The sequence below is a fragment of the Triticum aestivum genome, chromosome 2D, assembly GCF_018294505.1.
Source record: "Triticum aestivum cultivar Chinese Spring chromosome 2D, IWGSC CS RefSeq v2.1, whole genome shotgun sequence".
NCBI lineage: Eukaryota > Viridiplantae > Streptophyta > Magnoliopsida > Poales > Poaceae > Triticum > Triticum aestivum.
The window spans coordinates 640,879,784-640,890,843 of NC_057799.1; positions in this window are offsets into that span (position 1 = coordinate 640,879,784).

Below are 11,060 nucleotides of genomic sequence, written 5' to 3' on the forward strand. Positions count from 1 at the left end.
CTTGTTCTTATCTTCTTTCTGAAAGAAAAAATTCTTACTTTAGATAGACACTTGTGTAACTTTCTTACTTTTGACACACATAATTATATATAATGCACGCAGATGAACCGGTAATGGATGTACGGTGACAGACACACCTCCGAGTACATTAAGGGCGTGCATAATTTTCTCGAAGTGGCTGAGGCAAACAAGCAGAATGGTTTTATGTGTTGCCCATGCCCTAATTGTGGGAATACAAAGTCTTACTCTGACTGGAAAATCCTTCACACTCACCTGCTTTATAAGGGTTTCATGCCACACTATAATGTTTGGACGAAGCACGGAGAAATAGGGGTTATGATGGAAGACAACGAAGAAGAAGAGGACGATGACAACTATGTGCCTTCTGAATACGGTGATCCTGCAACGGGGGAAGCTGCTGAAGATCAAGAGGAACCAGATGATGTGCCCGATGATGATGATCTCCGCCGGGTCATTGTTGATGCAAGGACACAATGTGAAAGTCAAAAGTAGAAGTTGAAGTTCAATCGCATGTTAGAGGATCACAAAAAAGGGTTGTACCCCAATTGCGAAGATGGCAACACAAAGCTCGGTACCGTGCTGGAATTGCTGCAGTGGAAGGCAGAGAATGCTGTTCCTGACAAAGGATTTGAGAAGCTACTAAAAATATTGAAAAAGAAGCTTCCAAAGGATAACGAATTGCCCGACAGTACGTACGTAACAAAGAAGGTCATATGCCCTCTAGGATTGGAGGTGCAGAAGATACATGCATGCCCTAATGACCGCATCCTCTACCGCGGTGCGTACGAGGATTTGAACGCATGCCCGGTATGTGGTGCATTGCGGTATAAGATCAGACGAGATGACCCTGGTGATGTTGACAGCGAGTCCCCCAGGAAGAGGGTTCCTGCGAAGGTGATGTGGTATGCTCCTATAATACCACGGTTGAAACGTCTGTTCAGAAATGAAGAGCATGCCAAGTTGATGAGATGGCACAGAGAGGGCCGTAAGAAAGACGAGAAGTTGAGAGTACCCGCCGACGGGTCGCAGTGGAGAAAAATTGAGAGAAAGTACTGGGCTGAGTTTGCAGGTGACCCAAGGAACGTATGGTTTAGTTTAAGCGCGGATGGCATTAATCCTTTCGGGGAGCAGAGCAACAATCACATCACCTGGCCCGTGACTCTATGCATGTATAACCTTCCTCCTTGGATGTGCATGAAGCGGAAGTTCATTATGATGCCAGTTCTCATACAAGGCCCTAAGCAACCCGGCAACGACATTGATGTGTACCTAAGGCCATTAGTTGAAGAACTTTTACAGCTGTGGAATGGAAACGGTGTACGTGTGTGGGATGAGCATAAACAGGAGGAATTTAACCTGCACGCGTTGTTGTTTGTAACCATCAACGATTGGCCCGCTCTCAGTAACCTTTCAGGACAGACAAACAAGGGATACCACGCATGCACGCACTGTTTAGCTGACACCGAAAGTATATACCTGGACAAATGCAGGAAGAATGTGTACCTGGGCCATCATCGATTTCTTCCGACCAACCATCAATGTCGAAAGAAAGGCAAGCATTTCAAAGGCGAGGCAGATCACCGGAAGAAGCCCACCATGCGTACCGGTGATCACGTACTTGCTATGGTCAATGATTTACATGTAATCTTTCAAAAGGGTCCCGACAGACTAGCTGTTCCGAATGATGCTGAGGGACGCGCACCCATGTGGAAGAAGAAATCTATATTTTGGGACATACCCTACTGGAAAGACCTAGAGGTCCGCTCTTCAATCGACGTGATGCACGTGACGAAGAACCTTTGCGTGAACCTGCTAGTCTTCTTGGGCGTGTATGGGAAGACAAAAGATACACCTGAGGTACAGGAGGACCTGCAACGTTTGCACGAAAAATACGGCATGCCTCCAAAGCAGTATGAAGGTCCTGCCAGCTACGCTCTTACCAAAGAAGAGAAGGAAATCTTCTTTGAATGCCTGCTCAGTATGAAGGTCCCGACTGGCTTCTCGTCGAATATAAAGGGAATAATAAATATGCCAGAGAAAAAGTTCCAGAACCTAAATTCTCATGACTGCCACGTGATTATGACGCAACTACTTCCGGTTGCATTGAGGGGGCTTCTACCGGAAAACGTCCGATTAGCCATTGTGAAGCTATGTGCATTCCTCAATGCAATCTCTCAGAAGATGATCGATCCAGAAATCATACCAAGGCTAAGGAGTGATGTGGCACAATGTCTTGTCAGTTTCGAGCTGGTGTTCCCACCATCCTTCTTCAATATCATGACGCACGTCCTAGTTCATCTAGTTGACGAGATTATCATTCTGGGCCCCGTATTTCTACACAATATGTTCCCCTTTGAGAGGTTCATGGGAGTCCTAAAGAAATATGTCCGTAACCGCGCTAGGCCAGAAGGAAGCATCTCCATGGGCCATCAAATAGAGGATGTCATTGGGTTTTGTGTTGACTTCATTCCTAGCCTTAAGAAGATAGGTCTCCCTGTATCGCGGTATGAGGGGAGACTGACTAGAAAAGGCACGCTTGGAGGGGACTCAATAATATGAAGGGACGGGCATTCTTGGTCTCAAGCACACTACACAGTTCTACAGAACTCTACCTTGGTGACCCCGTATGTCGATGAACACAAGAACAGTCTGCGCTCCAAACACCCGGAGCAGTGTGACGACTGGTTACATGTGAACACATCAGGACTTTCAGCAGTTGGTTGGAAACATGTCTCAGAGGTGACAACACTGTTTGTGATGAGCTGTACTCGTTGTCCAGGGGACCATCTTCGACTGTATTGACTTACAAAGGATACGAGATAAATGGGAATACATTTTACACGATCGCCCAAGATCAAAAGAGCACCAACCAAAACAGCGGTGTCCGCTTTGATGCAGCAACCAAGAGGGGAAATGACACATATTATGGTTACATAGTGGACATATGGGAACTTGACTACGGACATGATTTTAAGGTCTCATTGTTTAAGTGCAAATGGGTCAATCTGTCAGGAGGCGGGGTACAGGTAGACCCACAGTACGGAATGACAATAGTGGATCTTGAAAGTTTCTGTTTCTGTTCAAAACATTAAAAGGAAAAAGAATTTTCTAAGAATTTATGCAACTAAAAGCAAAAGGAATCAACTAAAAATCTTTTATAAATCTCTAGTATTTTTGAAACTAAAATTATATAAAATTTATGCAACTAAAATTATCTAAGAATTTTCTGTTCAAAACATTAAAAGCAAAAAGAATTTTCATAAAGAAATTTTTGTTGGAAACTTTAATAGCAAACTAAAATAACAAAATCTGTTTTTCATTAAAAGAGATATTTAAAATAACCTAAAATTACCAAATTGAGTATAATGATAAAACGCAGTAATATTAAATAGTCAGAAAAAAATCACTCAAAAATCAAATTTGAAAACTAATGGCACTAACAGAAAGTTTATAATTTTTGTGACCTAAAAGCAAATAGAATTTAAAAAATAAAGCAAAAATAAAGAAAATAAATAATGTAAAAACAAAACAAAAAAATGGAAAAAATGCCGCCTACTGGGCTACCACGGCGTGAATACGACTAGAAACCCAACCAGCCAGGTGGGCCAGGATTCAGGCCCGCAGCAGGCCCAGTAGGCCCACAGGCACATAGTAACAGATTAGGCCTGAAAGCCTGCAGTTGAGAGGAGCTCGAGAGGGTGGGCGCAACAGCGCTTATAAACAACTCTCGAGCTCTCTCAACTAGCGAGGTGGGACTAAACTTTTGGCCGCGACGCGGGCAGCACAAGGCCTTTGGTCCCGGTTGGTGGCACCAACCGGGACCAATGGGGTGCATTGGTACCGGTTCGTGGCACCAACCCAGACCAAAGGCCCCCTTTGGTCCCGGTTGGTGCCACGAACCGGGACCAAAGGCCTCTGCTTCCCGCCCTTTGGGCTGCTGAAAAGAGACCTTTGGTCCTGGTTGGTGGCACCAACCGGGACTAAAGGTGGCATTGGTCCCGGTTGGTGCCACGAACCGGGACCAATGCTCCGTCTATATAAGCAAGACTTGTGAAAATTTTCATTCAGTTCATCTTCCCCGCCCCGATGATGCCGCCAGGCTGCCCCTCTGCCTCGCCGTCGTCGCCCTGCCTCCGACGCCGTCCCGCGCCGCCCTGACGCCGTCGCCGCCCCGCGCCACCCCTGCCCCGACGCCGCCGGCCTTGCCTCCTCGTCGCCCGTCGCCGCGCCCCTACCCCACCGTCGCCGTGCCCTGCTTCCTCGTCGCCGTCGCTGTGCCCTGCCTCCTCGTCGCCGCCCCCGTGCCCTGCCTCCTCATCGCCGCCCCCCTGCAGTGAGCTCATTCTCCTCGCCGCCGGGCGCCCTCTGCATATGCATTTTCCTAATTAAGTTTAGATGTGTAGTCGTATTAATTTAGATGTGTAGTTAATTTAGTTGTTGTAATTTTCATAGACTTTTGGTTGATATTATTGTTGAATATGCAAATGTTTGTATGTTCATATGCAAAGAATATGTCAATTTTTTCATAGAATTTTTATGATTTTTTCTGTTGTAATTTTGTTCATAGAATTTTTATGATTTTTTTCTGTTGTAATTTTGTTCATAGAATGTTTATGATTTTTTTGTTCATAGAATTTTCTTTGTCAATTTATGTATATGTTCATATTGTGTATGTATAGGAAAATTGTGTATGATCAAAGTCATTTATGTATATGTTCATATTTAGAATAAAAAGCAGGAGAGGAAAAAGGAAAATAAGAAGAGGAAGAAGGAGAAGAAGAAGAAGAAGAAGAAGAAGAGGAGAAATAAATAAGAAGATGAAAAAGAAGAAAAAAAGAGGAGAAGAAGAAGAAATAGAATAATATATTATTCTATTTTTTCTTCTTCTCCTCTATTCCTTTCTTCTTCTCCTTTTTTTCTTATTTTTTCTACGATCTCCTCCTCTATTCCTTTCTTCTTCTTCTCCTTTTTTTCTTATTTTTTCTACGATCTCCTCCTCTATTCCTTTCTTCTTCTCCTCTTTTTTTTCTTCTTCTTCCTCTTCTTATTTTTTATCGGGTATGTTGTTGTCGATATACCCCCCTCCCCGATAACTTTTAGTAAGTACTACTTAGAAAGTTTTTAATGTAATTAGTTAGAAAAATAATAGAACTAGTTAAACTAGTTTATTTTTTGCAAGTACTACTTTATTTTATTTATAGTAAGTGCTTAGTAGTTGAACTAGTTGATTTAATAAAACTACTTTATTTTACTATATATAGAAGTAGTTTATTTTTAGTAAGTACTACTTTATTTTATTTATAGTAAGTGCTTAGTAGTTGAACTAGTTGATTTAATAAAACTACTTTATTTTACTATAGAGGTAGTTTATTTTTAGCAAGAAAATTAATAGAACTAGTTTATTTTTTTTAGTTCAAGCAATTATTCCCGCATCGACGTCGACGATGCCTATCCCGCATCCTCGTCATCGACTCGGTGGAGGAGGCCTGCTTGATCAGAGGGGCCATGTCCGGGACTGGGCTCCGCCGGGCTGGTATTGGGAGGTGCTACCTTCCGGGAGCCGTAGGTTGGTGAGGAGCCAGCCCGTCGTTGACCCGAACCTTGTTTGGTGGCGGCCGCGTGGGCCAGTGACGGTGCCGAGGCTTCCGGACACCGCGGAGGTGGTATGTCACCGTGTCAGCGAGGAGGACGAGCACGTTCGTCGCTACATGGTTGCGTTGGACGGCAGGTTCGACAATACCTGGCAGGTTCTTCAGGGATCTCACTAGAGCTATGATCCTGTGATGGTTCCTTCTCTTTGGGTGTCCACCGCCCGCACCGATACCCGTCGGGCGCTACGGTTCTAGCTGTATTAGCGATCCTATATGTATGATACTATTCGAGGTGTATTAGTGATAATATTCGACGATGTACGGACGCAAGAGATGATGCAGTTTTGCTTAGAATTGAATGCATGCTAATTTGAATACTACTTTATTTTATGATTTGGTTTTGCTTATTAAATGCTCAAATTGGAAAACTACTCCTACTTTGAATGCTAAAATTGGAGAGCACTATGCAAGGCGTATGCATTTGATTAGTGTGACGCCCGGATAATTAAGCTACAGTGAACCTCTGCTAATGATGCCACGTCACCTCGGTTACTGATGTTAAGCTCATGTTAGTTCAAAACCGGTTCGGAATTCAAATGCAACCTAAATTAAGATAAATTATTTCTTCAAAAAAATAAAACTAAAATGTTCAAAATATTCTATAAATTTCACCTGGTCATTGTCATGTTGAACCCAACATTATTTGACCCACCAATTAATTCCTAAGAAAATAATAAATGGTCCATCAGCAATTAAAATGACCTTTTCAAAATAAACAATTATTTATTTAATTCACATTGCCTCAAAAAGTTTGTGAGCATCATCATAACACGACATTGCATTTATGTGCTAGGTTTCATATCTTACTAAAATTATTTAGTGCCTCAAATAAATAGGAGACCGTGATAGAAAAAGGAAATAGAAAATGAAACAAAACAAAGAAAAGAAGTAGAAGAAGAAAAGGGTCCAAGTGGGACTGGAAGGCCCAGCCCACTTGGGTTACCTTCAACCTATAGCAGGGGGTTGCGTGGAGCACATCCACCTACACCATGGCGCCGTGGCGCACATCCATGACTCCCCCTCGCCCTACATAGCCCCGGTGCCCCCTCCCACAAACCCTAGCTCCCCCACTTGCCTCGTTTTCCCCTTTCCCGAGCCGCTCCTCTCCACCCCTCGCTGCACCGAGCCGCCGGCGCCATGGTTTCCGTCGTACGCGCGCCCTCCGTCGTCCCCGCGCTGTAGGGAGGTGCCCATCCGCTTCTTCATCCTCCCCTTTGTCGTCTACACCCATGGGATCGAGCCTGGAGCCGCCCCATCGTCGCCGTCGTCCTCGTCTTCATCGGCGGTCGCCTCCGATGCCCTGCCGCGGATCCATGCTCCGGCGCGCCCCCGACCGATCCGAGCTCGCCGTCAACCCTCCCTTGGTGAGCAGCGCCGATTCCCCTTGTCCCCCCCTCTGTTAATCGCGTTGTAGCGCCGTCCCCACGATTTGGTCGCCGTGCCCGGAGTTCTCTGAAGCCCATGTCCTCCCGCGCCGAGCCGTCGCCTGGGCGCTCCCCTGCACCCCCGCGCGCCTCTGTGCCCGCTTGCGTGCCCGCGCGTGCGCGCCCGCACCCGCTGTCGCCCGCCCTTGCCGGCTGTCGGTGCCCCGCGACCGCGGCCGTCGCTGCTGCTGACCGTCTGCTGTTGGCGCTGCCTCTACGTACTGCTCCTGCCGCTGCTCCTCACCTGCTGCAGCCCGCCGCTGCCGGCGCTTCCCCGCGGCCACCCTCATTCGCGCCTGAGCTGCCTCCGCATCGCCCCTGCTCCGCCCGCGCCACCAGCGCCCGTGCAGACCGGCGGCTACCGCCGGCGCCCTCCCGCTCGCCGACCGCGCCAGCGTCCGCCCTTGCCTACCGCACTCTGCCACCGTCGCCCGCGGCCGCGGCCCTAACTAGTCGCGCCCGGGTCCGAAGCCCCGCACCCACGCGCCCCGCTAGCGCCCGCTCCGGTGGCCTTTGTGCCACTGACAGTGGGGCCCACGCCCCTGTTTTATAAAAAAATATTAAAAAGAAATAAAAATAATTAGTTAATTAATTAACTTAACTAATGAGGTTTAATTAACCTAATCATTTAGTTAAACTAATTAACCATGTTTAATTAACCTGCTAATTAAACAGCCATGACATGCAGGCCCATCTGTCAGTTTGACCAGTCAACGGTCACAGTTGGCCGCTGACATCATGCTGATGCAGTAAACCTAATTTTGATTCAAATTAAATCTGTTAATTCCTGAAAATGATCAAATCCTTTTTAAATTAATATAAAATAATCCGTAACTCGGATGAAAATACTTTATACATGAAAGTTGCTCAGAACGACGAGACGAATCCGGATACACATCCCGTTCGTCCGCCACACATCCCTAGCATAGCAAACTCGCAACTTTTCCCCTCCGATTCATCTGTCCGAAAACGCGAAACACCGGGGATATTTTCCCGGATGTTTCCCCCCTTTGCCGGTATCACCTAGTACTGCGTTATGTCGCCTCTAGCACCATGTATTGCCATGTTATGCTTTGTGATGCTTTGATTGCTCTGTTATTTATTGTGTTCCTCTTTGTTACTTCTTTCTGGTAGACCCCGGGACCAATGTCGGTACCCCTGTGATCGACTACATCGACGACGAACCCTTCTTGCCAGAGCAACCAGGCAAGCCCCCCCTTGATCACAAATATCGCCTATTCCTTCTCTCTACTGCTTGCATTAGAGTAGTGTAGCATGTTACTGCTTTCGGTTAATCCTATTCTGCTGCATAGCCTGTCATTGTTGCTACAGTTGTTACCCCTACCTGCTATCCTAATGCTTAGTATAGGATGCTAGTATTCCATCAGTGGCCCTACATTCTTGTCCGTTTGCCATGCTATACTACTGGGCCGTGATCACTCGGGAGGTGATCACGGGCATATGCGATATACTTTATACTGTTACATTACTTATGATACTGTTCGGAGATGGGGGCTGAAGGGGCAGGTGGCTCCATCCCGGTAGAGGTGGGCCTGGGTTCCTGACGGCCCCCGACTGTTACTTTGTGGTGGAGCGACAGGGCAGGTTGAGACCACCTAGGAGAGAGGTGGGCCTGGCCCTGGTCGGCGTTCGCGGATACTTCAATTAACACGCTTAACGAGATCTTGGTATTTGACCTGAGTCTGGCCACTGGCCTATACGCACTAACCAACTACGCGGGAACAATTATGGGCACTCGACGTCGTGGTATCAGCCGAAGCCTTCTTGACGTCAGCGACTGAGCGGCGCGCGCCGGATTGGACCATAAGCCTGCACTTGTATTAAGGGGGCTAGGTCTGCTTCCGGCCGCCCTCGCAACGTGCAGGTGTGCAATGGGCGATGGGACCAGACCCCTGCGCCATAGGATTTAGACCGGCGTGCTGACCTCTCTGTTGTGCCTAGGTGGGGCTGCGACGTGTTGATCTTCCGAAGCCGGGCATGACCCAGGAAAGTGTGTCCGGCCAAATGGGATCGAGCGTGTTGGGTAATGTGGTACACCCCTGCAGGGAAGTTTATCAATTCGAATAGCCGTGTCCCTCGGTAAAAGGACGACCCGGAGTTGTACCTTGACCTTATGACAACTAGAACCGGATACTTAATAAAACACACCCTTCCAAGTGCCAAATACAACCCGGTGATCGCTCTCTCATAGGTCGACGAGGAGAGGATCGTCAGGTAGGTTTATGCTATGCGATGATACTTGGTGAACTTACCATCTACTCTCTTCTACATGCTGCAAGATGGAGGCTGCCAGAAGCGTAGTCTTCGACAGGACTAGCTATCCCCCTCTTATCCTGGCATTCTACAGTTCAGTCCACCGATATTGCCCCTTTACACAGATACCCATGCATATGTAGTGTAGATCCTTGCTTGCGAGTACTTTGGATGAGTACTCACGGTTGCTTTTCTCCCTCTTTGCCCCCTTTCCATTCTACCTGGTTGTCGCAACCAGATGTTGGAGCCTAGGAGCTTGACGCCACCGTCGACGACGACCCCTACTACACCGAGGGTGCCTACTACTACGTGCAGGCCCGCTGACGATGACCAGGAGTAATTTAAGAGGATCCCAGGCAGGAGGCCCGTGCCTCTTTCGATCTGTATCCCAGTTTGTGCTAGCCTTCTTAAGGCAAACTTGTTTAACTTATGTCTGTACTCAGATATTGTTGCTTCCGCTGACTCGTCTATGATCGAGCACTGGTATTAGAGCCCTCGAGGCCCCTGGCTTGTATTATGATGCTTGTATGACTTATTTTATTTTTAGAGTTGTGTTGTGATATCTTCCCGTGAGTCCCTGATCTTGATCGTACACGTTTGCATGTATGATTAGTGTACGATTGAATCGGGGGCATCACAAGTTGGTATCAGAGCCGTCTGCCTGTAGGAATCCCCCTTCCACACTCCTTGGCCGAAGTTGAGTCTAGTTATTGAATTTTTTTACTAACATGGTTGTGTGGCTTACGGGCCCGCGTCACCATTGGGTGGTATTAGGATCTTTTATTCCTCGATCTATACTCTGGGACTCTGATCTCTCTTCTATTCGGGTTAAATGATTTTACTAAATCTGACTCTAGGTTTTCGTAACTACTTCCTCCCGGAGAGCCCCTTATTACAATGATCGCCTGCTGCACCAGAAGGTTCCGAAGATGCTATTCGTTGTTTTCCCGAGACGCTTGTGCCGACCGCTTTTGCAAATTCCCTACCACTATTATCTGTATGGATAACTGAACACACTTGCCTACATTCAATCCCATTGATCTTGTTATTACAAGATGCCCCGAACTGCTCTCCGTTGTTCCGAGAATCCTTCGAGCTTACTGCCCTACAGTTCTTGCCTAATGAATACCCCCTACGGATAATTCCTCGCACTTATTGAGTATCCGCTCATCCCCAGTTGTTCAGGTGTTTCACAAAAGACTTTGAAATACCATTCGATCTTCCGAAACTCCTGAGCATCCTATTGTTCTTGGAATTCTTCCTTGCTTGCATCATGGTTAATCCCATAAGTCTAGTAATAATTATTGGCATCCCTTGTCATTACCATTTTGAGTCCATTGATTCAATAAGTTGCGAATGCTCGCAATCCTCAATCATATCCTATAATTCATCCTTTCGGCTCAGACGCCATTTTAAACATGATCTAGATCTCGACCAACCAAATTGCCATCGATTGTACCCCTAAGGCTATTCAACTTATCCATCCCTAATCAGAGCATTGCTTCTGATATCTTATCTTGGAATTCATAATTCCTTTGCATTTGAGCTTTGAGTTAGTTAGTTTTTTCTATAATCTGATCTCCTTGCATTCGTTCTTCCTCTGGTTGAGTACCGATACTCACATCAGATCCCTTATGGACCACCAGATCCTTTGTTGGATTTTATCCGACAATATCCTTCATATTCAAAA